The sequence below is a fragment of the Aquarana catesbeiana genome, linkage group LG02, assembly GCF_042186555.1.
Source record: "Aquarana catesbeiana isolate 2022-GZ linkage group LG02, ASM4218655v1, whole genome shotgun sequence".
Classification (NCBI taxonomy): Eukaryota; Metazoa; Chordata; class Amphibia; order Anura; family Ranidae; genus Aquarana; species Aquarana catesbeiana.
Genome location: NC_133325.1, coordinates 167803199 through 167831105, shown reverse-complemented (window position 1 = coordinate 167831105; position 27907 = coordinate 167803199). Strand labels below are relative to the sequence as shown.

The 27907-nt window shown below is 40.7% G+C and overlaps 1 protein-coding gene across 9 annotated transcripts in view; it reads left to right on the top strand.

Annotated features, from left to right (window-relative positions):
* The window catches only part of DTX3 (deltex E3 ubiquitin ligase 3), a 177619-nt gene that overhangs the window by 86099 nt on the left and 63613 nt on the right, over nucleotides 1-27907 (top strand). For 6 of the 9 annotated variants that reach the window (XM_073613773.1, XM_073613771.1, XM_073613775.1 and 3 more), the window contains 2 exons: nucleotides 20432-20493; nucleotides 22758-22856. The exons of 2 other annotated variants lie outside the window; for them this stretch is intronic. The gene's annotated coding sequence lies outside the window, so the exon portion shown is untranslated. The remainder of the gene's footprint in view (nucleotides 1-20431; nucleotides 20494-22757; nucleotides 22857-27907) is intronic. One more of the 9 variants, XM_073613774.1, reaches the window with a different exon arrangement.

Here is a 27907-nt window from a genome sequence, read left to right as displayed (position 1 = left end):
TTTGCTTTTCTAACAAATCTGGGTAGACTTCGAGTGCAATGCTCTGCGCTCTGAGTCCACCCTATTTTGAAGCCTATTAGAGCCTATGGCTCTAATCAGGTGCTTAAAAACACCCCCTGCTGCTGTAATTCAGGTGCCCGGCGTCTGAAAAGGGGCCGGATGCCCGAATAGGGGGAGGCAGCGGCAGCCATGGACAGATTCATGCAATGCATGAATCTATCCATTATGCATGGGGGAGGGCTCCCGTGTGCCCTTAATGCACGGGCTGCCCCTGATGTTACTGCTGGTTAGTGGAGAAGTGTCCCCCTTGCCGCTGGTCAATGGAGAAATACCCTCTTGCTACTGATCACTGGACAAGTGCCCCCTTGTTGCTGGCCATTGGACACGTCCCTTCTTGTTGGTGGTCAGAGTTGTATCCCACCTCACGTTGACCATGAATATGAGCAAAGGTTTTTACATGAGAAAGTTCACCAGTCACTGTACCCCACTGCCTCTGTTCACTTGATGCCAGCGGATGGTTGAAGAAGCTAGCATGTTCTGCAAAGCTGGGGGGGGGGGGGGGGGGGGTGCATGATGACAGGTGGAAGGCAGTGTGCTGGCCGAATTAGACATCATGCATAGTTGTAAAAAAAAAATAACAACCAAAAAAAAAAAAAAACAGCTGTGATAAAAATCTCACCTCTGACAAACCCAGTCAGTATCCCAGGGTGGTCTCCATAAGCACAGAATTTAAGTTTTGAACTATATACAAGTAGGTTTGTTAGATTATGCTCTGTTTTACATATAGGTGTTTTGATACGCAGGTGGAATCACCCCAATTCTGCCTGCGATTTAAAACGCTCTGTTAAAATGTCAAATCACACATCAGCGTGTTCAGGTGCCATTCATTTCAATGACACCTAAAAACGTGGTGCATTTGTGGCGTGTCAAATCACACAGACCAAGTCGTGCAGTCAAAAGAAGTTCTGGAACATTTTTTGGGCGACGCGTTGCGTGATTTGGTTTGCACTATTGCAGCGCGACAATTGCGGCATAATCCCACCACATTTTTACATGAGCTTCTTTTTAGCAGATTGGAGGCAGATTGGGTCCCATAGACTGGGAATGTCTGAAAATGTGCGACATTAACTATTTTTTGGGCGTTTTGTCGCTTGACTTCTGCTCAAACAGCAGCAAAAACACTTAAAAACTCTCAAATAAAAATGCCTGAAAGGCGCTCTGCTCAGGTGTGAATGCAGCCTCAAGGATTTTGAGTTGCCACATCTTTGCATTTCCATCATCTGTCATGAAGGAAGCTTCCTGTCACTCTTTTACATATTTAACATTGTGAAGAATGCAGCCGAAGCCCTAAGACTGGTACAGCCAGCAGGGCGAGTCCTTATTGTGTGTACAAAGAGTCCTTAGAGGTGGTCATAGACAGCTTGATAATTACAGTTGATGCTCCATTGATGCAGCTTCTTAACTCCTGTATTTAGTGTACTATGCTGCATAATATATGACCACCTTTTTAATATCGGACAATAATAACTCCTATATGGTGATAATCAGCACTTCAAGCAATCAGAGGAGCTTGTTATAACACAAACTTTTTGAAAAAATCTACTTGCTGGCAGACCTGATATTTCTTTCTAGAATAGTCATCCTAGTGCCATGTTTGTTCTACCATTACCATGCGGACAAAAAGATCTAATGGCCCGTGCACACGATCCGACTATCGTACGAAAACGGTTGTCCGAGGAAGGATCGTACAATTTTCAGATCGTGTGTACACTACTTTCGACAGCCGATCCCGACCGTTCATCCGATCTTATTCGATCGGGCATGCACGAAAATTTTCCTCGTACGATTCCAGATCGTACGATTTTTGGTTAGTCAGTATAGTTTTCGTCCGAAAATCCAATACAAATACATTACAACACATGACATCACTTCCGATTTTTTTTTCTGTCGTGCAAGAATTTTTGTGACTTTATTTAGCTATTCAATTTCTACTTGCGACTATTAAGTGAAAATGGTCATACGATCGGTTGTACGATATTCGGATCATGTGTACGGGCCATTAGAGAGAGCTTTTCTGTCTATGGAAGTCACTGGCTAGATTATTCCCCTGTAAAACCAGGTATGTATGGTATGATTGACAGAGCTAAAGCCCCCCCCAAGAAAAAAACTTTTCTGACAAAAACTTCTTCCTCTTGCTCCTAGCATTTTTCTTTGTACGCTGCTTGTAGCTAATCCGCTTGAGTGACCAGTCTTCTTACAAGGAAATGCTGCTTCTGTTATATTTACAGGCAGCATTTCCTTATTAACCACTTAAGGACTGAGCCTCTTTTTGAGATTTGTTGTTTACAAGTTAGAAACAGTTTTTTTTTTGCTAGAAAATTACTTAAAACCCCCAAACATTATACATTTTTTTTCTAACACCCTAGAGAATAAAATGGCGGTCATTGCAATACTTTCTGTCACACCATATTTGCGCAGCGGTCTTCAAGTGCACTTATTTTGGAAAAAATACACTTTTTTTGAATTAAAAAATAAGACAACAGTAAAGTTAGCCCATTTTTGTTTTATATTGTGAAAGATAATGTTACGCAAGTAAATTTGATACCCAACATGTCACACTTCAAAATTGCGCCTGCCCGTGGAATGGCGACAAACTTTTACCCTTAAAAATCTCCATAGGCGACCTTTAAAAAATTCTACAGGTTGCATGTTTTGAGTTACAGATGAGGTCTAGGGCTAGAATTACTGCTCTCGCTCTACTGATTGCGGCGATACCTCACATGTGTAGTTTGTCAACCTTTTTCATATGCGGGCGCTACTCACGTATTTTTTTTATTTTATATTATTTATTTTACCTTTTATTTTTTATTTTTACACTTTAAAACAAAACAAAAAAAAAAGTGTCACTTTTATTCCTATTACAAGGAATGTAAACATCCCTTGTAATAGAAATGGCAGGACCTCTGAGATATGAGATCTGGGGTCAAAAAGACCTCAGATCTCATATTTATACTAAAGTCCAAAAAAAAAATAAAAATGGCGTTTTGACGTCGCTTCCGCCCTGCAATGCTATGGAGATGAGTGGGGGCCATCTTCCCCTCACTCGTTTCCATGCCACAGAGCAGATGGCTCCGGTAAGCTGCGGAGGGCACCGTAGCGCGGTGGGGGGCCCCTCTCCCGCCGCCGATAAGTGATCTTGCAGTGAATGCGCCGCAGAAACCACTATTATCGGAAACCGGACCACCGGCCGAACAAGAGGATACTGGGCTTATGGCAGCTAGCTGCTGCCATAACAACGATTTCCCTCTTCAAAGTAAGAACGTATATCTTCGTGCGGCGGTCCGGAAGTGGTTAATTATAGGCAAAAGGAGTTGGCAGCAGCATTAATTGGCACTTCAATAATGCACCTGTTCAGATGTATCAATTATTTTTCCCCAAATACCAACTTTAACTACAGCAGAGAAAAAACACGTCTCCTGGGCTGTTTTGTGTGGCTGAGCTGTGTTTATCTCAGGACTGGATGGACAGAAATACAAATCCTTTTGGCAGATAAAACTGCTCCCTTATAAGCCTACATGCACACTGGTTGTTTAGCACCTGTACAGCTAATCCCTAGGTTTTTGTGTCCCTGGGAGGCACAGGCCTTCAGCCTGTCAAAATTTATGACATGCTGAAATATACTGCAGCTGGACACTGTACCACATTTAGGGCCCTGTGCGTTAACGGAATACAGAATACCTGAATGCATACAGCCTAAAACACAAGCATCACACAGCTGTGTATTTAGCTATTTCCATGGAGTTCAGCATTAAGGTGCCTGTAAACCACTGACATACAATATATGAACAAAGCATATCCTTCTATAGTGTGTATTTGTTTCTATCCAGAGCACTGTGTCATTTCTGACTGCTGCCTGCATGAGTCCCTTCTGACAAGGTTTTCTGACACCAAGAGGTAAAAAGGTAAAAGGAAAAGGGAGTTCCAGCACACAGGCTGTGATTGACAGCCTCCGCTTTGTTCCTGTGGGTGTATCCCTTCCTTCCAATCAGCGCTCAGCTATGCAGATTGTAACGTCAGCTCCCTGATTTCTGAAACATTAGACAAGCTATATAGATTCTATATTTTTAATTGGCTGTAGAAAAGAGAAGACTGCAGATTAACAGGTACAAACTATTTATGAGGATTTGTTTAATCTCTGGGTAGCATCTGAGGCCAGTCACCTTACTGGGTATACAGTTGTGCTCAAAAGTTTGCATACCCTGGCAGAAATTGTGACATTTTGGCATTAATATTGAAAATATGACTGATCATGCCAAAAAACTGTCTTTTATTTAAGGATAGCAATCACATGAAGCCAGTTATTATCACATAGCATATAACATAGATTGATGCACTCTGATACAAAGTTCAATCAATGTGAGAAAATAATTTTTTGTGTTAAAAAACCAATGTGAAAAAAATTGCTACCAAATCGCATATATATAAAATCGCAAATATATGAAAAAATCGCAAATATTTAAAAACTGTGTTCCTCCAGTTATACAAATCGCACCACTTCCAGTGGATATCTCCAAAGTAAACTAAGCAACAATTGTGTATAAATATACTAAAAATGCGTTTACAAATAGTAATCAATCCAAATTAGTGCCAATAAATAAATAAATTAGATATATTCCCTGTGATAAGTGTTGAATCCTCCGTAATAAAAAATAAATAAATGATAAACTTATAAAGGTGCAATATATATACAATTGATGAGTATAAATAGATAAATAGTGCCAATAGAATCTGATTAAATATAGATTGCGCAATGTTTTCTCTCTTTGTTTATTTTACATAAAACCACTTGATACCGAGAAAATTACCATTCATTGTGGCTGTGGAAGAAATAGCTCAGAGGGTGAACAAATAAGTACTGCAGAAATCCAGATATCCCAGATTACTGAGGATTGAACTGTCGCCTGTTACTTATCCTATCTCATGAATGTAATCATCTATATTTAATCAGATTCTATTGGCACTATTTATACTCATCAATTGTATATATATTGCACCTTTATAAGTTTATCATTTATTTATTTTTTATTACGGAGGATTCAACACTTATCACAGGGAATATATCTAATTTATTTATTTATTGGCACTAATTTGGATTGATTACTATTTGTAAACGCATTTTTAGTATATTTATACACAATTGTTGCTTAGTTTACTTTGGAGATATCGCACCACTTCCAGTGGATTTGTATAACTGGAGGAACACCGTTTTTAAATATTTGCGATTTTTTCATATATTTGCGATTTTATATATATGTGATTTTTTTTTAGCGATTTGGTAGCAATTTTTTTCACATTGGTTTTTTAGCACAAAAAATTATTTTCTCACATTGATTGAACTTTGTATCAGAGTGCATCAATCTATGTTATATGCTTTAATTTTTAGGGGATTCTGACCACTATATAATTGAAAGCAGCTTGATATCATTGTCAATCCAACAATTTTTTTTTTTTAATTTAATCAATTGCACGTGCATTCACATACATTTGATTTACACTTATTTGACTGTATATGTCACGCTAGAACATTATTGCGCTTGGTGTTTTTGTTTGTTTACTTTAGTTATTATCACATAGTTTTTTCAATCCTTTTTAAATCATAATGATAACATAAATCACCCAAATGGCCCTGATCAAAAGTTTACATACCCTGGAATGTTTGGCCTTGGTACAGACACAGAAGGTGGCACACACAGGTTAAAATGGCAATTAAATGTTAATTTCCCACATTTGTGGCTTTTTAAATCACAATTAGTGTCTGTGTATAAATGGTCAATGAGTTGTTCTCACATGGATGCACTAAGCAGGCTAGACACTGAGCCATAAAAAAATCCTTTTCCATCTTTGTAAAGTTTCATTACCTTGTTGCGCAGATCTTTTGACTGTTCTTTTCCACCTCCTCATGGCTCAGTGTTTAGCCAGATTAGTGCATCTATGTGAGAGCTAACAAACTCATTGACCATTTATACACTTGCTCTCTAGCTCCCTCATCACCTCCTCTCATATCCGCCTCCAGGACTTCTCCCGAGCCTCGCCCATCCTCTGGTATTCCCTACCCCAATCTGTCAGACTGTCTCCAAATTCATCCACTTTTAGGCGGTCCCTGAAAACTTTCCTCTTCAGAGAAGCCTATCCTGCCTCCATCTAACAACTGCACTATTTTCTCCATTAGCTCATCCCCCACGGCTATTACCCTTTTGTATAAAATCCCCTTCCCGCCGACCGTACGCAGATATGCGTACTCGGCTTTCCGGGGTTATACCGGGATGATGCCCACAGCTGCAGGCATCATCCCGGTACCGTTGTTTCCAGCGGGCGATCGGCCACCCATGTATAACAACCGATGTGGCTAAAAGCCGCTCGGTTGTTATACCGGAGGAGCGGGAGGGGACACCCCCCCCCCTCCCGCCGCTGTTACCGGGCCTCCCGTGCGATCGGGAGGCCCGGTGTCCAATTGGGAATCTTCGGCGGCTGGGGGCGGGCTGGAACGAAGCTGTGAGCGGCTTCGTTCCAGCCTTCTTGTTGTAAACGCGGAAGCGACGTCATGACGTCACTTCCCGTTTACTCGGCTGCCAATGGCGCCGAATTTAAAAAAGTACACAGTGTTCATAATCGCCGTGTTCGGCGATCTGAATACTTTGAAGTGTAAAGGAGGGATGGGGGGTCTTTTAGACCCCCCATCCCTCCATAAAGAGTACCTGTCACCACCTATTACTGTCACAAGGGATGTTTACATTCCTTGTGACAGCAATAAAAGTAAAAAAAAAAAAAAATTTTTTTAAACACAATTTTAAAGTAAAAAAATAAATTAAATAAATAATAATAAAAAAAAATTTTTTTAAAGTGCCCCTGTCCCCGCGAGCTCGCGCAGCGAAGAAAACGCATACGGAAGTCGCGCCCGCATATGTAAACGGTGTTCAAACCACACATGGGAGGTATCGCCGCGATCGTCAGAGCGAGAACAATAATTCTAGCACTAGACCTCCTCTGTAGCTCAAACCTGGTAACCGTAAAAAATTTTTTAAAGCATCGCCTATGGAAATTCATAGGTACCGTAGTTTGTCGCCATTCCACGAGTGCGTGCAATTATAAAGGGTGACATGTTTGGTATCTATTTACTCGGCGTAACATCATCTTTCACATTATACAAAAAAATTGGGGTAACTTTACTGTTTGGATTTTTTAAAATTCATGAAAGTGTCCCTTTTCCAAAAATTTGCGTTTAAAACACCGCTGCACAAATACCGTGTGATAAAAAATATTGCAACAATCGCCATTTTATTCTCTAGATTCTCTGCTAAAAAAATATATATAATGTTTGGGAACTCTAAGTAATTTTCTAGCAAAAAATACGGATTTTAACTTGTAAACACCAAATTTCAAAAATAGGCTTAGTCATGAAAGGGTTAACTTGACCCTCCCTCCTAGATTGTAAGCTCTAAAGAGCAGGGCCCTCTGATTCCCCCTGTATTGAATTGTATTGTAATTGTACTGTCTGCCCTAATGTTGTAAAGCGGCGCTATATAAATCCTGTATTATAATAATAATAATAATACACAGACACTAATTGTGATTTAAAAAGCCACAAATGTGGGAAACTAACCTTTAATTGCCATTATAACCTGTGTGTGCCACCTTCTGTGTCTGTACCAAAGCCAAACATTCCAGGGTATGTAAATTTTTGATCAGGGCCATTTGGGTGATTTCTGTTATCATTATGATTTAAAAAGGATCCAAAAAATGATGTGATAATAAATGGCTTCATGCGATTGCTATCCTTAAATAAAAGACAGTTTGTTTGGCATGATCAGTCATATTTTCAATATTAATGACAAAATTTCACAATTTCTGCCAGGGTGTGCAAACTTTTGAGCACAACTGTATGTAAGGGTTTTACTACCACTCCATAAATATTAGATTGAGGTTGCTCAATCTGACCACAATTTGGCATGTATATTGGCTACCAGGTCAAGGGTGAGCTTGTGATATCATTTGTCTTTAATCTATGGAAGATGAGTGAAGCACACACTGTAGATATTCCCAGCACGGATCTATCATGAATAGCATTTGACAAGATTACCCAACACCTCCCATCACTTTTCCCCCGGCTAACCTCAGCCAGATCAGAAGATTGTCATCTAGTGTCTATGGGCACCTTTAGAAAATGTTCCGTTCCAAAAGACATTATAATTGCACTTCAGATGTTACCTTTATATTGCTGTGAAACATGGAATGTTTTCCTTCACTTGAACCGTTGCCATGGAGACCTTGAACTAGCGAGACCTTTTTCTGTCAGTTAAACTCCTCTGCATGACACTTTTCCCTACCGTTCTTAGGGTGAGAAGAATTTACATATTCCTTGCAAACATTTATCCTGAGACAACCGAAAGATCAGAGGTCACATGAAGTATGATAGCAGCCTGACCTCACACAATAGTTTGGAATATTCAGTAAACCTTTTAGTACAATTTTCTGCCACCAGTTCCTGGATTAGGAAACTGGCAGTAATTAACCATCGTTGTGCTGGCGGTCAGAGAGACGCCAGTGCCCAGAATGGGGCATGTTACATAGTTACATAGTTACATAGTAGGTGAGGTTGAAAAAAGACACAAGTCCATCAAGTCCAACCTATGTGTGTGATTATGTGTCAGTATTACATTGTATATCCCTGTATGTTGCGGTCATTCAGGTGATTATCTAATAGTTTTTTTAACCTATCGATGCCCCCCACTAAGACCACCGCCTGTGGAAGGGAATTCCACATCCTTGCCGCTCTTACAGTAAAGAACCCTCTACGTAGTTTAAGGTTAAACCTCTTTTCTTCTAATTGTAATGAGTGACCACGAGTCTTATTAAACTCTCTTCTGCGAAAAAGTTTTCTCCCTATTGTGGGGTCACCAGTACAGTATTTGTAAATTGAAATCATATCCCCTCTCAAGTGTCTCTTCTCCAGAGAGAATAAGTTCAGTGCTCGCAACCTTTCCTCATAACTAATATCCTCCAGACCTTTTATTAGCTTTGTTGCCCTTCTCTGTACTCGCTCCATTTCCAGTACATCCTTCCTGAGGACTGGTGCCCAGAACTGGACAGCATACTCTAGGTGCGGCCGGACCAGAGTCTTGTGTCTGTGCTGTCTTTAATAAGTGAGTGATTCGGTACACAAGTGAGGTGGATCTGATGAGGAACTAGTCTTCACGACCACAGCTCCTGTTAGGTGGGTTAAGTCTGATTGGGAACTGAAAGAATAGTTTCCCATCAGGGTCACCTTGCTTTTGATTGAAATCGTACAGCAGTGGGCAGATTCTATGGCCATGCTTCCTGGTTTTAATGGTAATTTAATTATGGGATGAGCATGGGGGTAGCCATAATCTACTAATGACATACTCAGGCTTCGATTCCTGATTTTAAAACAAAAATAAAAACCCAATAGGCAGAAAACCAGCAATATTAAGGTCTTATCAGGTATACAATTGTTAAGGTAGATAGTCCGCAGCTGTAATATCCATGGAGACTGGACTGCTGGAAATACAAAAAGACCAGCGCAAAAAACAAACCTACACTTGATAGCCTCTAATTGCCTAGTTGAGGTCCGATATACAGTATCTCACAAAAGTGAGTACACCCCTCACATTTTTGTAAATATTTTATTCTATCTTTTCATGTGACAACACTGAAGAAATTACACTTTGTTACAATGTAGAGTAGTGAGTGTACAGCTTGTATAACAGTGTAAATTTGCTGTCCCCTCAAAATAACTGAACACACAGCCACTAATGTCTAAACCGCTGGCAACAAAAGTGAGTACACCCCTAAGTGAAAATGTGCAAATTGGGCCCAATTAGCCATTTTCCCTCCCCGGTGTCATGTGACTCGTTAGTGTTACAAGGTCTCAGGTATGATTGAAGAGCAGGTGTGTTAAATTTGGTGTTATCGCTCTCACTCTCTCATACTGGTCACTGGAAGTTCAACATGGCACCTCATGGCAAAGATCTCTCTGAGGATCTGAAAATAATAATTGTTGCTCCACATAAAGATGGCCTAGGTTATGAGGAGATTGCCAAGACCCTGAAACTGAGCTGCAGCATGGTGGCCAAGACCATACAGTGGTTTAACAGGACAGGTTCCACTCAGAACAGGCCTTGCCATGGTCGACCAAAGAAGTTGAGTGCACATGCTCAGCGTCATATTCAGAGGTTGTCTTTGTGAAATAGAAGTATGAGTGCTACCAGCATTGCTGCAGAGGTTGAAGGGGTGGGGGGTCAGCTTGTCAATGCTCAGACCATACGCCCCACACTGCATCAAATTGGTCTGCATGGCTGTCGTCCCAGAAGGAAGCCTCTTCTAAAGATGATGCACAAGAAAGCCCGCAAACAGTTTGCTGAAGACAAGCAGACTAAGGACATGGATTACCTGAACCATGTCCTGTGGTCTGATAAGACCAAGATAAACTTATTTGGTTCAGATGTCAAGCGTGTGTGGTGGCAACCAGGCGAGGAGTACAAAGACAAGTGTGTCTTGCCTACAGTCAAGCATGGTGGTGGAAGTGTCATGGTCTGGGGCTGCATGAGTGCTGCCGCCACTGGGGAGCTACAGTTCATTGAGGGAACCATGAATGCCAACATCTACTGTGACATACTGAAGCAGAGCATGATCCCCTCCCTTTGAAGACTGGGCTGCAGTGCAGTATTCCAACATGATAACGACCCCAAACACACCTCCAAGACGACCACTGCCTTTCTATATCGGTTGAGGGTAAAGGTGATGGACTGGCCAAGCATGTCTCCAGACCTAAACCCTATTGAGCATCTGTGGGGCATCCTCAAACGGAAGGTGGAGGAGTGCAAGGTCTCTAACATCCACCAGCTCTGTGATGTCGTCAAGGAGGAGTGGAAGAGGACTCCAGTGGCAACCTGTGAACTCCATGCCCAAGGGGGTTAAGGTAGTGCTGGGAAATAATGGTGGCCACGCAAAATATTGACACTTTGGGCCCAATTTGGACATTTTCACTCAGGGGTGTACTCACTTTTATTGCCAGTGGTTTAGACATTAATGGCTGTGTGTTGAATTATTTTGAGGGGTCAGCAAATTTACACTGTTATACAAGCTGTACACTCACTACTTTACATTGTAGCAAAGTGTCATTTCTTCAGTGTTGTCACATGAAAAGATATAATAAAATATTTCCAAAAATCTGAGGGGTGTACTCACTTTTGTGAGATACTGTATGTAGGAGATCCAAACAGTCCTGGAATAATAACACACACAAGCCCATGGATGATTAGGTTGCAGTTAGGCAGGACTCCGATTCCAAAGGCTGCATATTGGAATCTGAATCTTGCCTAATTGCAACCCCATCATCCATGGGCTTGTGTGTGTTATTATTCCAGGACTGTTTGGATCTCCTACATATATCTGACCTCAACTAGGCAATTAGAGGCTATCAAGTGTAGGTTCGGTTTTGGCGCTGATCTCTTTTGTTTTTGATTCCTGATTATCTGTGCTGATTGTACTTTTCTGATCCTTCTCACAATGCAAGTCTACAAGTTAGATATTGTAAATATACTTTGATTAGACAATACTCCACTACAGGCTGTACTTTTCTCTCTCACCTCGTGGCTGCAGTAGCTGGCTCTCCACAGCTGTGAGTTGCCGCACATCTACATTTTTTAATACTCTAAAACAAGAAAGGGGGAGACACTCACTAATTTCTGATTTATTAAAGCCAAACAATGCATTAACAGTCTATAAGACAATTCCAACGCATTTCACCCCTCACAGTAGCTTATTCATAGGGACTCATTTCAGATAATGTGCTCCCTTTGTTGCAGGGTGGATTTGAATTAAATCAAGTCGATTTAAATCATGATTTAAATCACTAGTAAAAAGGCTTGATTTAAATCAACTCAATTTAAATCATCATTTTTAAAGAGAATCTGTCATCTCTGTCCTGCAGCGGCTCCTTCTCTGACCAGCTGTTGACTCACCGACAGTCCCATTCACTTTAATAGGATGGCTGGTGATTCGGCAGTGACACAACAAGGTGAATGGATGCCCGCTAACAGGCACTGCCATGATGGATCTGAAATGACAGGTGCTCTTTAAATGTAAGGACTTATTCTTGCTGGTAGTTAGAATCTTTAATATTTGCAAACAAAATTAAGGTTTCCTATTTAGAATATTAAGCTGTCAGCTTAATAAAACAGCGATATCAGAACCGATATTAGGTTAATAGGTTAATCACACATAGTTAGGGAACTACTTAACCACTTAAGCTCCAGACCATTTGGCTGGCCAAAGACCAAAGCACTTTTTTTTTGCGATTCGGCACTGCGTCGCTTTAACTGACAATTGTGGGGTCGTGCGACGTGGCTCCCAAACAAAATGAACATCCTTTTTTTCACACAAATAGAGCTTTCTTTTGGTGGTATTGGATCACCTCTGCGGTTTTTATTTTTTGCGCTATAGACAAAAAAATTGCAACAATTTTGCAAAAACGCTTTTTTTTTACTTTTTGCTATAATAAATATCCTCAAAAAATATATAAATTTTTTTTTCCCCTCAGTTTAGGCCGATACGTATTCTTCTACATGTTTTTGGTAAAAAAAACTCACAGTAAGCGTTTATTGATTGGTTTGTGCAAAAGTTATAGCGTTTACAAAATAGAGGATAGTTTTATGGCATTTTTATTAATAATTTTTTTAATTAGTAATGGCGGCGATCAGCGATTTTTATCGTGGCTGCAACATTATGGCGGACAGATCGGACACTTTTGGCGTGATTTTGGGACCATTCACATTTATACAGCGATCAGTGCAATTAAAAATGCATTGATCGCTGTGTAAATGTGACTGGCAGTGAAAGGGTTAACCACTAGGTGGCGCTGCAGGGGTTAAGTGTGTCCTAGGGAGTGATTCTAACTGTGGGGGGAGGGGCTGTGTGTGACACGACACTGATCACCGCTCCCGATTACAGGGAGTGGTGATCAGTGTCAGTGTCACTAGGCAGAACGGGGAAATGCTTGTTTACATTACCATTTCCCCGTTATCCCTCTCCGTGAGACGATCGCAGGTATCCCCGCGGACATTGAGTCCGCGGGACCCCCAATCACGCTCACGGAGCTCCTGGCGGGTGCGCGCCCCGGTGGCGCTCGTGCCCTCAAGCCTCCTCTTAAAGGGCAACACACAGGTACGTTAATCTGCCTGTACGTGCCCTTCTGCCGCAGTATATCTGCGTGAGGCGGTCTGGAAGCGATTAAACACTTTTATTTAAATTTAAACAATAACATTGTCAGTGCATGTTATCTCAGCTTGCAGAGCTTGGATTCATTGAATGAGTTTACCAAAAATGTAAATATTGCAGAATATGCAGCCTCAAGCTACATAACCAAGCTCCATTTCATGCTGAATAAATTATTAATGTATCCTAAATAGAAAACTATCTTTGGATAGATTTTTATGCCAAAAGCATTTTGATAAAAATAAAAAATAAATCCGATTTTAAATAAAAAAATCTGATTTTTTTTTTTTTTTTTTTTTAAATCATAATTTTTTTTCCACCCTGCTTTGTTGCCAGTATTTTATTTAAGTTGTTAAAGTGGAAGTGAAGGTACCCGGAATAAAGACATACTTCATTAGAGAAACCATTGAAACTAAAGAGTAAGCTATGATGTCAGTCAGCCTGTAAGAGTTGGGGAAGAACTGGAGAAACTCCCTCAGAGAATTTAATTTTCAGAGCTGGAATGGCACCAAAAAGGCCAGGATCGCTGCCATTTTATTGTAGTGCCACCACGGCAGCGACTATTACCCAGATAGGAACTTCGTATTGAGTTTAGAGTAATGCCGTGTACACATGGGAGGACTTTTCAGCATCGGTCTTTCCGACGGACTTTTGACGGACTTTCGAACGAACGGACTTGCCTACACACGATCACACCAAAGTCCGAAGGATTCGTACGTGATGACGTACGACCGGACTAAAATAAGGAAGTTCATAGCCAGTAGCCAATAGCTGCCCTAGCGTCGGTTTTTGTCTGTCAGACTAGCATACAGACGTGCGGATTTTTCGACCGGACTCGAGTCCGTTGGAAAGATTTGAAACATGTTTCAAATCTAAAGTCCGTCTGATTCTTGACCGAAAAAGTCCACTGAAGGTCCGATGAAGCCCACACATGGTCGGATTCGTCCCGTCGGACCAGTCCGGTCGAAAAGTCCGCCCGTGCGTACACAGCATAAGCTTTACTATTTTTAAAAACAAATTTTGCTTTTACTTCCAGCCTAAGCAGACAGAATCATTGTACCATGCCTCTCATTCATTTCAAGCTGGTGATTTTGGTTCGCATGCAGCTCCTTCTTCAAGGCCTTCAGCCGGTTTAAGGATTTACATTAAACAAGGTCCCAGTTGTTTTCCAGTTGATAAAAGCTTGTTTTCCAGTTGATTAAAAGCTCAATTTCCTTACATAATTTTACAGCATAATACTTCAAAGAATGTTTTAAGGCCTTTTTTCTGTAGTATAATTCGTAAATTGCATTTACTTATTTTCACCTACAGCTGGACTTCCACTTTAGGTACTGAAGTGCTGTAATCCTTTTTTTCTGGAATTAAACAGTGGCCTTTAGTAGACATCATGAGGACCTGTGAAGGTTAATACACGCATTTCCTTCCTCTGTTTCATTTGAGTTTAACATGCTCGTTCTCCATTTAATACGATAATAACCACTTGGAAGATTGAGCATGTAAAAATGTGAAATGGGATTAAACCCACCTTAACATAACATACAAATTGTATGCAAGGATTGAGGTCTAGAACACAGAGTTATTGGGCAAAAGATCTAAGCACTAAGGCATACTGCAAAACATATATAATAAGCATAAATGTCCTCCTTCCTGTGTGTGTGTGTCTATATATATATATATATATATATATATATATATATATATATATATATATATATATATACACACAGTATCTCACAAAAGTGAGTACGGCCTGCCTCGTTATCTGGACATATATATCTTTTGTGGCCCCCAAAGATCTCCCAGCGCCGAAGCCACAAAAGATATATATGCTGGCTGCCTTGGAGGGGACAGGGAGGAGGCGGGACGAGTGCCGTACACACAGGAGTATTTCCTGTTTATACGGCAGCCTCTATAATAGGAAGTCCCGTCTCCGGTGCTGCCATTGGACAACTGTTCTGTCCATCAAAGGAGGCGGGACTTTCTATTAAAAAGGCCGCCAAGAAAACAGGAGTTTTTCTTGCATGTAATCTTATGGCGCTCGTCCCTGTCCCCTCCGAGGCTGCAGATGGATGGGCATCAATCAGGCTGCACTGATGGCAGTGGTGAATCTGCATTCCTGGCAGTGGTGGGTGCTGCATTCCTGGTAATGGTGGGTGCTGCATTCCTGGCACTGGTGGGTGTTGCATTCCTGGCACTGGTGGGTGTTGCATTCCTGGCAATGGTGGGTGTTGCATTCCTGGCAATGGTGGGTGTTGCATTCCTGGCAATGGTGGGTGTTGCATTCCTGGCAATGGTGGGTGTTGCATTCCTGGCAATGTTGGGTGTTGCATTCCTGGCAATGGTGGGTGCTGCATTCCTGGCAATGGTGGGTGCTGCACTGATGGAAATGGGGGTGCTGCACTGATGGCAATGGGGGTGCTGCATTCATGGCACTTGTGAGGGTGCAGATGGGCACTGTCTCTTATTTTGCTTCACAGTTCTTCATCTAAAATTTTAAGTTTTTTTCCGGAAACTTCCCTCTTAAAGTGAAGGTGCGTGTTATACGCCAATAAATACGGTATATCCAAATAACTCGCCCAAGCTCATCTCTTTAGTCACACACAGCCACAAAGGCAAGAGAATTCTTGTTGGGCAGTGTATTAGTGTTCGAACAAACACACTTATGCCCTGTACACACGGTCGGACATTGATCAGACATTCCGACAACAAAATCCTAGGATTTTTTCCGACGGATGTTGGCTTAAACTTGTCTTGCATACACACGGTCACACAAAGTTGTCGGAAAATCCGATCATTCTGAACGCGGTGACGTAAAACACGTACGTCGGGACTATAAACGGGGCAGTAGCCAATAGCTTTCATCTCTTTATTTATTCTGAGCATGCGTGGCACTTTGTGCGTCGGATTTGTGTACACACGATCAAAAATTCCGACAACGGATTTTGTTGTCGGAAAATTTTATAGCCTGCTCTCAAACTTTGTGTGGAAAATCCGATGGAAAATGTGTGATGGAGCCCTATCACACATTTTCCATCGGAAAATCCGACCGTGTGTACGGGGCATTAGACTGAATTTTAATGGTTCAAAGAATGTCAGGCAAAATGGCCGGCCCTCACGCATTTTCACTTCATCAAATCTGGCCCTCTTTGAAAAAAGTTTGGACACCCCTGGCCTAGGCCATCTTTATGTAGAGCAAGAATTCTTTTTTTCAGATCCTCAGAGAGTTCTTTGCCATGAGGTGCCATGTTGAACTTCCAGTGACCAGTATGAGTGAGTGAGAGCGATAACACCAAATTTAACACACCTGCTCCCCATTCATACCTGAGACCTTGTAACACTAATGAGTCACATGACACCGGGAGGGAAAATAGCTAATTGGGCCCAATTTGCACATTTTCACTTAGGGGTGTACTCACTTTTGTTGCCAGCGGTTTAGACATTAATGGCTGTGTGTTGAGTTATTTTGAGGGGACAGCAAATTTACACTGTTATACAAGCTGTACACTCACTACTTTACATTGTAGCAAAGTGTCATTTCTTCAGTGTTGTCACATGAAAAGATATAATAAAATATTTACAAAAATGTGAGGGGTGTACTCACTTTTGTGAGATACTGTATATTAGAATATTTTTTTTTACTTTCCCACGTATTTCCGTAATGAAAAAGAAAGAGAGTGCAGATTCCCTTCGAACTGCAGATTATGGTATTGTTATCCATTAATAATCCCCCAACAGTAGCAAACAGATGAGAACATGTTCTGATTTCCCTATAAACTTGATTCTGTGTGTTTTAGGATTATGTTTTTTAGACTTTAGGTTTTCTGCCATGCAATAAAAACACATTTTCTTTTTGCATCTGAAAGTGCTGTGGATTTCCTTTTGGTATGTACTAAGCCAATCTCCCCCAACATTCACAAACGCCCCTTTCCCACTGACATTTATTAATACCATAGAGGTAAGCCTGTATTCCTGCCTGCAGATTTGAAAAGCCCAGGAACAGATATACTGTAGATAGGATTTAAAACTTGATCTTGAGCCCTTGGAAGGAATTTTCTACCATTTGTTTCCTTTTTTGCTGCTCTGTTAGAGAAGGGACTTGAATATTTATGTCTTTCTTTAGTACTTGGAACCAATCACCAACATCAAATATGCAGACTTTTGACTTCCCTCCTACTGTATTCTCTTTTCTAGGTCAATGTGTATTTCAAAATAAAAATTATTAAAGTGATGCTTTTTTTTTTTTGTCCATGCAGATTAAAGTTAAAGGGTCACCCCATCTCCCCAGCAGCATGTGCTTACTTTTCTTTGCCGCCCCACTGCTCTGTTCAGCCTCTGAAACCAGAGAGAGAAAGATCTATATAAGCTCCAAACTGGTATGCTGGAACTTATGCAGGGCTAGGAGGAGCTGATACTGAAGCTTGTTTACCTTGATGCATAGAATGCATTAAGCTAAAAAAACCTTAAGCCTTTAGAATCACTTTAACCCCTAGGTGGATGTAATCATAGCTAAAATTCCTATTGCAGGGGGTGCCTACAGTATGACTTGTATCTTAGTGCAGACGTCTGGGAAAATCAGTGAGCCAATCACACAAGTAGGAAATTACATTTTTGGTGTTGTTCTGTACACTGACTGTGTACAAAAGGCCTCCAGGTTGCCATATTGCATTGGATTTTTATTAAGATTAAAAGAGTTGTAAAGGCAGAAGGTTTTTTATTTTAATGCATTCTATGCATTATGATAAAAAGCCTTCTGTGTGCAGCAGCCTCCCCTGTACCCCCTAATACGTACCTGAGCCCCATCTCTGTCCAGCGATGTCCACAAGTCTTTCGGTCATCCGAGATTCTCCTTCCTGATTGGCTGAGGCACAGCAGCAGCGCCATTGGCTCCTGCAGCTATCAATCAAAGTCAGCTAATCAGGAGAGAGAGGGGGACACACGGAGCTGCAGCCTGGCTCGGGTGCCTTGATAGCAATCTGCTTGCTGTGGGGGCACTCAACTGGAGGGAGGGGCCAGGAGCACCGAAGAGGGACCTGAGAAGAGGAGGATCGGGGGTTCTGCTCTGTGCAAATCCACTGCAACAGAGCAGGTAAGTATAACATGTTTGTTATTTTAATAGCAAAAAAAACGAGACTTTACAATCACTTTAATTTACAACATGGATTGTGTAGTAAAAATACAGGCTATATTGTTTTTTTTTTTTTTTTTTTGTTTTGTTTTTGTAATTCGCTATATTTTTTCACACAAAAGTGGAGTTACCCTACTGAAGGACAACTTCTTTAAAATAAAGTCGTTCTTCTAGCAATTAATCATCGAGTCTGACTGTTTGGTTATTTATGGTCTTTAGGTCCATAAAGAGAGCTTCAGTCAATTCTGCAAAAATTGTAGCTGCTGACTTTTAAACACTTCAGCCCCAGAAGATTTTACCCCCTTCCTGACCAGAGCACTTTTAACAATTTCGCACTGCGTCGCTGGTAATTGCGCGGTCATGCATTGCTATACCCAAACAAAATTTGTGTCCTTTTTTTCCCACAAATAAAAAGCTTTCTTTTGGTGGTATTTGATCACCTCTGCGTTTTTTATTTTTTGCTCTATAAACAAAAAAAAGTGACAATTTTGAAAAAAAAACAATATTTTTTACTTTTTGCTATAATAAATATCCCTAAAAATGTTTAAAAAAAAAAACAAATCTATTAATCAGTTTAGGCCAATATATATTCTTCTACATATCCTTGGTAAAAAAAAAAATCGCAGTAAGCGTAAATTGATTGGTTTGCGCAAAAGTTATAGCGTCTGCAAACTATGGGAAAGATTTATGCCATTTTTATTTATTTTATTTTTTTTTTTTTTACTAGTAATGGCAGCGATCTCCGATTTTTCTCGGGATTGCTACATTGCAGCGGACAGATCGGACACTTTTGACATATTTTTGGGACCATTGACATGTATATAGCGATCAGTGCTATAAAAATGCACTGATTACTGTGTAAATGTCTCTGGTAGGGAAGGGTTTAACACTAGAGGGCGATCAAGGGGTTAAATGTGTGTTCCCTCAGTGTGTTCTAACTGTATGGGGATAGGACTGAGTAAGAGAGGAGACATACCGTGGTTCCTATTTACTAGGAACAATCAACATGCCTCCTCTCCCCTGACAGAACAGGTATTTGTGTGTTTACACACACAAATCCCTGTGCTCGTGCATGCGATTGCCCCCGCTGGCCACGTGCATCGGGTCCCCGCCTTGCAGCAGGCACGCGCGCGCCCTCTGACGGCTCTTAAAGGGCACCCATATGGGATTTTGCGCATCCATGCCACTTTGCCGACGTATATATATAGTGGTTAATAAACAGCTACTTACCTGTACCACGAGCCAGCGCCGCCCTCACCTCTCATGCCACCCCAGTGTGAAAGCCCAAGTGCTTTCACACTGGGGCGATGCGCTTGCGGGATGTTACAAAAAGTACTGCAAGCGGCATCTCTGGGGTTGTTTTGGGAATGGTGTATACATCGCTCCTAAACCACCCCTGCCCATTGGAATTCAGGAACTGAACTGACACTTTTTGTAAATACGTAGAAAGAGTCTGTTTTGCAGGAGAACCTCTTTAAATAGCCAGGCAGCATGGCTTCCAATGGCAATAGCAGAGGTGTAAAAATAAAAGTTGGGCCAGACTACAAGTGTGAAAATTCCAATTGATAGATAAATGAGTCTCCCACAACTATACTCACAAATGTAATGTATAGGGAAGCCTTTGTGACCCACTACAGAATTTGGGTCAGTAATATAGACGTAAATGATTGTATATTGATGCATCACAAATGTACGTTTCAGTACTTAAGCAAATCCTTTGCTCTAAGGCCACATGCCGGGGTCACTGCGGGTTACTGCACAACTTTTTAGATGAAATCACAGGTCCTGTATCATTTGGACTTACTTTTCCAATCAGTGAATATTCCTTTACAAAATCAAAATTAAAATAAAGATGATTTTAGAAAACTTTAGTACGCTTTTTAATGCCAAGACGTATTTTTTGTTTTGTATTTGGGTTAAACCTTATGCCCATAGATATTATAGATTATTATAGAGAAGGCACCATTGTTTGTGAATATATTTATACCAGTGTATTTTGTCTTTTTTTTCTAGATATATATTTGTAAGCCACCATCCAGAGATTTTGTGTTTGCTGAGTCACAAGTATAACATAGGTAACTAAGTGTAGCATATTTTATTTAAAATGTAACTAAAGGCAAAAAAAGGCATATATGATGGAGTCTGTCATTGGCAATACCACAGGAGTCCACTCTGTAACATTGTTTTATTACCTGTCGATCCTGACAGTAGATCTGTTATCTGTTATTTTTCCAATTCCCTGGTGGGTTTTACTTCCTCTTTATTTCCCTGCAAAGGTAAAGCATAATGGGCTACTGTGCATCGCATAGTAGCCCATTATGTGTCACTTACCGGAAACCGAAGCCTGCGATGTCTCCGTTGTCCCCACAAGCAGGGAGCGTCCATCTTCACCCCTCTTCCTTCTGGGGCTGCAAACTCCGGCTCTGTGACTGGCCGGAGTCGCGTGACGTCACTCCCGCACATGCGCGTGGGAGGCGCCAGTCATGGCACGACCCCTATTAGAAACAGCACGATGTGCCCTTTCTAAAGGGCGCATGCGCTGATCTCATCGGCGCTTGGCTTTTTAGTAAATATCTCCTAAACCGCGGAGGTTTAGGAGTTATTTCAAGCACCTACAGGTAAGCCTTAATATAAGCTTACCTGTAGGTAAAAGTGGTTGTACAGGGTGTACAACCACTTTAACAGGGTGATGCTGTTAGTTCTGCAGTGAAATTTCAGAGTAGTGTTATCAACTTGCAAACAGGATAGGCATAGATTTACATATACAGTTAAATAGCCTTTAAGTAAAGCTGGCCATAGATGGATCAAAATGTATTCAGTTCATAGCCATCCCAATTTGACAGAAGTCGTTGGATCAGCTTCTGCAGCCACTGATCAGTGTGTTCTGACAGTGGAGAGTCCCACGATCAGAATACAATGTCCCAGCAGAAGGATTCCTCTGTCCACCTTGTTTATGTGGTTGGAAGAATCTGTTTGTTTTTTAGCATTCATTCGCTGGCTTCATCAAAAAAAAGGAAGAAGATTAAAGCAAAATTCCACTAACAGTTTTTTAAATTGTTACAGCAACATATTATTTTTTTCTTTAGGAAAAAAGGTTTAAATATAAATGAAGGAAAAATGTATTTGTTTTATATAGAGTGGAGAGGGATTAGAACACCTGTCAGGTTTTTATTGCTGTCTGTGGGGTTGATTTACTAAAACTGGAGAGGGCAAATTCTGATGCAGCTCTGGAGAGAAACCGGATCGGCTTCCAGATTTCATTGTCAAAGCTTAATTGAACAAGCTGAAGTTAGAAGCCGATTGGCTACCATGCATAGCTGTACCAGATTTTGTACTCAACCCTTGTGTCACTGTTAGGGGAGGTTCACTCGCTCTATTTGCCCCTTTGACCGTTATCGCCAAAAGTGAAAGTGAAAGAAAATCCAAAATTTTGATTAGTCACCAGAACAGGAATGAAGGTTTTTTTTTTCCAATTAAACACTAGTCCTGGTAACCCTGGGGATTTCTTCCCACTACCTGTATTGGCTAAGGGAAAAAAGTGAAAGGAATCTCCCCAATGGGCCACAGATAGCAAACAATTATTGACAGGAGTTATAACCCTCACTTACTTTATCCAAAATGAAAAATAAAATGAATTTGGCAGAGCTCATAACATGTCTGTGAGAAGTCATACCAAGTTCAGAGTACCCTACTCTCCTGGGCCAACAAGCACCCTCAACAGTGTTCCATTGGTTGTCACTGCTGTAACTGTCACTTTTGCTGGACAGCTTGTCCTGCATAAAAATGTGGAAAAAAAATATATAAAAAAGGCATATAAAAATATATATAAAATATATATAAAAAAGCAAAAAAAAAAAAATTCATATGACTAATATCATTATATGTATTAGCCTCATATGTCACCAAAATACAATATTTTTTTAATTGTTTATCTCTAGATAAACATCAATGCAGTGCTTCCTTTTGGTTGATAGCAAGCACTTACCTACTGCAAGGATTGTTTATTATCCTATACAGCGCCTCTCACCAGTCTCTGTATAAGCTTCCATGAATAAAAATATTCTTTAAAGAAAAGGAAATTTTTCACTGGGTTTAAGCCACTAAAAGCTGTAAATGGTGTCTAAGAGAAAATCTAAATCGTGGCTGATCAGGCATGCTATACATTCACAGACAGGCTGATAACTCATTGCTTCTTGTTCTCAGTGAGAAATCTGCTGTCTGACCTATCGGACCTTTCTGACCTTTCCTGCCCTTCAATAATATCTAGAGCTGATATAAGATCATTAACTTGCCTCAAAATTTAATCTAAATTTGAACAATTTTCCCTTTAATATTCCAGAAGTACCAGGTTTCTGCAAGAGTCAAAAAGGACCGAGAGTTTTGTATACTTAAAGTGAAAGTAATGTCAAACAAAATGAATGTTAATTTAGATAATCAGGTAAGATGAATTTATACATAACCATTCGCATAATAAATTAGTAATATATGCTGACTAAACTTCAATCTTTGCTGACCGAGAATGAAACTGATAGAGGCATCAAAGCCCTGCTTTGAAATACATTTTTCAGTATGCAAAAATAAGCAATTTTATTTATACTACACTACACTGTCTGGCCAAAAGTATGCGGCCACCTCTTCAAATGAAGTTTTCAGTGAAGGGTACTGTTAAACCATTGTGCACACCCAATCTTGCGGGAAAAGTTTGGGGAAGACCATTTCTTGTTTCAACATAAACCAAACCTAACTTTGCCCCTCTGTGCCAGATCCATAAAGACAAAGATATGATGAGTTTGGTGTGGAGGAACTTCGGTTTCCCGTACAGAGCCCTGACCTCCACTTTGCTAAAGACCTTTGGGATGAGTTGAAATGCCAGTTTTGAACCAGGTTTTCTCATCCAACATTAGTACCTGACCTCTTTTGGATAAATGAGTACCTAATTCCTACAGTCAACCCCCAAAATATTGTAGAAAAACTTCCCAGAAATACAGGCTGTTTTAGCGAGTGAAGGACTCCATAAAAAATGCCTATTTTTTTTATTAGAAACCCACCAAGCCCATATAGGTGTGATGGTCATGTGTTCACAAACATTTTGGCAATGCAGTGTACTTTGTGGAGAAAGTTACGCTGCTGTGAATAGCCACATATAGCACATTTGCAAAACACTCTATTCTCTGGTGTGTGTATAAGATGAAAAGATGTTGTGCTAGTCAAATTTTACATTTAGATCAAGCTAAGAGTGGTTCATAATTGGATGTTTCTGCAGCGTTCAATGGAGATTTTAGTAGCAAAGTAGGCATGGCCTTTGGTAATAAATGCCCTGTTCTTAGACTTATTTACGTGATTAAAGGGTAACTCCACCTTTGTGGAAAATAAATAAATAATATAGCATATACAATTGTAACACAAGTCATATTGTCATTGAATGTTATTAAAAATTAACGTTCCTTTTCAGTCTGCAGCTTTGTAATCTTCTGTGAAATGCAATGCAATATGGCTACCTGGAGGTGTTCTGTACACAGTTTGTGTACAGAACCCCTCTCAGATATGTCATTTGCTGCTTGTGTGATTGGTTCACTGATATTCCCAGAAGTCTGCACTAAGATACAAGTCAGATTTCAGGCATCCCCTGCAACAAAAATGTCATTTTTGGTGAAATACTCCCAATAGGAAATCACATCTATAGGGATGCAGTCCTTGCAATTTTCCTCATTAAGGCTTTGCAGGTGCATCAGCTGGTTTGTTAATTAAGAAACCACTCCCATTAGATTCGCTTCAACACATGGGCACAGACAAACACACATGGATTTCTTCAGAATAACAAAAGGTAGGAATCTGCAACAAAGTTTGTCAAAATCCCTTAAATGTACATACCATATATACTCGAGTCGAGTGCTGAAGAAGCCAACTTCTTCAGCACATTTTTTATGCTGAAAAAGCTTATATTCGAGTGAGGGTGCAGCCTCACTGTGCCCACCTGCAGCTGTCCTTTGATAACCAAAAACAGCGGGTGTCTCCCGCTGCATCATGCAGTCTGTTCGGCGGCCGTCCACTGTAACAAAGCCCCGCCTCCTCCTTATCCGTGATAGACGGAACACTGAAACAATGCTGGTAAACTGTCTATCACGGACGAGGAGGAGGTGGGGCTTTGTTACAGTGGACGGCTGCCGAACAGACTGCATGACGCAGCGGGAGACAACCGCTGTTTTGGTTATCAAAGGTACAGCTGCAAATGGGCACTGATGATACAGGTGGGCACAGTGAGGTTGCAGATGTGCACAGTGAGGCTGCAAATGGGCACAGTGAGGCTGCAGATGGGCATTGTTTACCCAGTATCTGCTGCATTTCCCACCCTAGGCTTATACTCGAGTCAATAAGTTTTCCCAGTTTTTTGTGGTAAAAGTAGGTATCCTGGCTTATATTCGGATCGGCTTTTTACTCGAGTATATACGGTAGATCGCTCAAAGGGAAATGTTTTTTTCTCAACTAAAGTGGAGTTACTCTAACTATATACGCTGATCTTTTTTCATAGTACTTCCAGAAAATATTGAGCCCCTCTCAGCAATGTACTTTTTCAGTGTATTCAAAGCATTCTCTGGTTGGAGGTGGAGAAACAGGGAGGTGACATCACACTCTCTACCTCGTCCAACTGATAAAATGCAAAGCATTCTCTGAATGGTGCCTGTGCTGAGCAGCCAACCTCCTATGTAGAGAATGTAGAAGGGAAGTCACTTGGCATGGGATCCAGAAACTAGTGGACATCACTGAAGTAGCGGTGCCTACTACAGTGATTTCCAGCTTCCAAAAAGATCCCACTGGTATGATGATATATGCATAGTTACATTTGTCCAAGCTGGAACCTGGAATTCTTCTTTAGCATGTAGTAAATGAGCTTTAACACTGACCTCTGTAGCTGCAGACATTGTGGAGCAAGTTATCTTCAAAAATGAACATCAGAAGCAGTAAAATTATAACAAAAATGCAGCGCTAAAATAATAATAAAGTGTCCCATGAAAATTTAACCATAAACTGAAGTTTGTCAAATGACAAAAGTAAACCAATCATATTGTTATGGGTTTTACCCAACGCTTTGAAACACCTGTAGTGCCAATCCTTCACTAATGGTAAAAAATACACACTCACCAGAGGGATATGTTGTCTACTATTAGAACAGCAATAACGCTTTGTGTAAATGGCATCCAGCATCACCACTCTCGCTCCACAGATGGCAGGACCAGACTGCTCTATTCCACTCCACCAGTGGATAGTACCAGAGTTATCTGCATGGAGTCACCAACCAGAAACAATATTTTGCTCATGGTGTAGTAGTCTAATATTCCCAAATATACATTAAAAACATCCAGTATAAAAACAACTAGCATAAAAACAAATGCTGCTTTCAAACTTACATAAGGGGCCGCCAAACATGCAGAGAATGGCGGCACAACCTCTATCATCCCATAGTTTAGCTCTACGTACGTTTCACGCAAATGCGCATTTTCAAGAGCCTATAGCAGCCATTATTGTGTATCCTTTTCCCGAAGCTCCAATACATCACTATCTGTTTCAGCAGCATTTTGTTGTGGTCTAATCAGCTAATTCCTGGGACTGCATTACATCACTTCCTGTTTTGGCACCATTTTGTTGTGGTCAAATCACTTGACAAAACTGCCACCATTTTCTAAAGCACCAGGAAGTGAAGATATTCATAAATAGAGTCAACTCCATTAACCTGTAGCCACTAAGCAATCGAACTAAAAACAATGCTAATAAATGAAGGCAGTCTATGGGGCTACAAAAAGAGTTATAATATGACAAGCCCAGAAGGTAAAATCTCCAAATTAATCATCTCTAAACGAAAAATTAGTAATAGAGTCCGGCAAGGCTACATACAGTATTACAATCTATTTGAGTTATAAAATAATAACAATAATGTGTCACTAATCAATAACAAACTTGGGCATATGTCAAGCAAAAAATTATAATATAATTAATAGTAATCAAATAAGGACAAATGTTAAAGGTGTTGACAATATTATTATATTAATAAAAGGAATCAGTCTAAAATTAGTGTAAACTAAATTAACTAGTATCAATAAAATGATTGAGGTTCCAATCTACAGTGCCTTGCAAAAGTAATCACCCCCGCCCCCCCCCCCCCCTTGGCATTTTTAGTGTTTTGTTCCCTCACAACCTGGAATTAACATGGATTGTTTGAGGATTTGCATCATTTAATTTACAGAACATGCCCACAACTTTGAAGATTTTTTTTTATTGTGAAGCAAACAACAAATAGGACAAAATAACAGAAACAGTCAATGTGCATAACTATTCACCCCCCTAAAGTCAATACTTTATAGAGCCACCTTTTGCAGCTATCACAGCTCCAAGTCGCTTTGGATAAGTCTCTATGAGCTTGCCACGTCTTACCATTCATCCTTGCAAAACTGCTCCAGCTCCTTCAAGTTGGATGGTTTGCACTTGTGAACAACAATCTTTAAGTCTGACCACAGATTTTCTATTGGATTGAGGTCTGGGCTTTGACTATTCCAACACATTTACATGTTTCCCCTTAAACCACTCAAGTGTTGCTTTAGCAGTGTGTTTGGGGTCATTGTCCAGCTGGAAGGTGAACCTCTGACCTAGCCTCAAATCACATAGAGTGGTACAGGTTTCGCTCAAGAATATCCCTGTATTTAGCACCATCCATCTTTCCCTCAACTCTGACCAGTTTCCCAGTCCTGACTGCTGAAAAACATCCCCACAGCATGATGCTGCCCCACCATGTTTCACTGTAGGGATGGTGTTCTTTGGGTGATGTGATGTGTTGGGTTAGCGCCAGACATATTGTTTTCTTTGATGGCCATTTGACTCAAAACGTGTCATTTCGTTTTTTGCTGAACGTAATGGCTTTCTTCTGGCCACTCTGCCATAAAGCACAAATCTATGGAGCGTACGGCTTATTGTCGTCTACTCCAGTCTCTGCTGTGGAATTCTGCAGCTCCTCCAGGGTTACCTTAGGTCCCTTTGCTGCCTCTCTGATTAATGCCCTCCTTGCCCGATCCATGAGTTTTGGTGTGCGGACGTCTCTTGGCAGGTTTGCTGTTGTGCCATGTTCTTTCCATTTTGGTTATGATAGATTTGATGGTGCTTCTAGGGATCATCAAATATTTGGATATTTTTTTATAACCTAACCCTGACTTGTACTTCTCAACAACATTGTCCCTTACTTGTTTGTAGAGTTCCTTGGTCTTCATGGCAGTGTTTGGTTAGTGGTGCCTCTTGCTTAGGTGTTGCAGAGTCTGGGGCCTTTCAAAAAGGTGTGTATATGTAATGACAGATCATGTGACACTTAGATTGCACACAGGAGGACATCATTTCACTAATTATGTGACTTCTGAATGTAATTGGTTGCACCAGAGCTTTTTATGGACTTCATAACAAAGAGGGTAAATACATACGCACATGCCAATTATCATTTTTTTTTTTTTT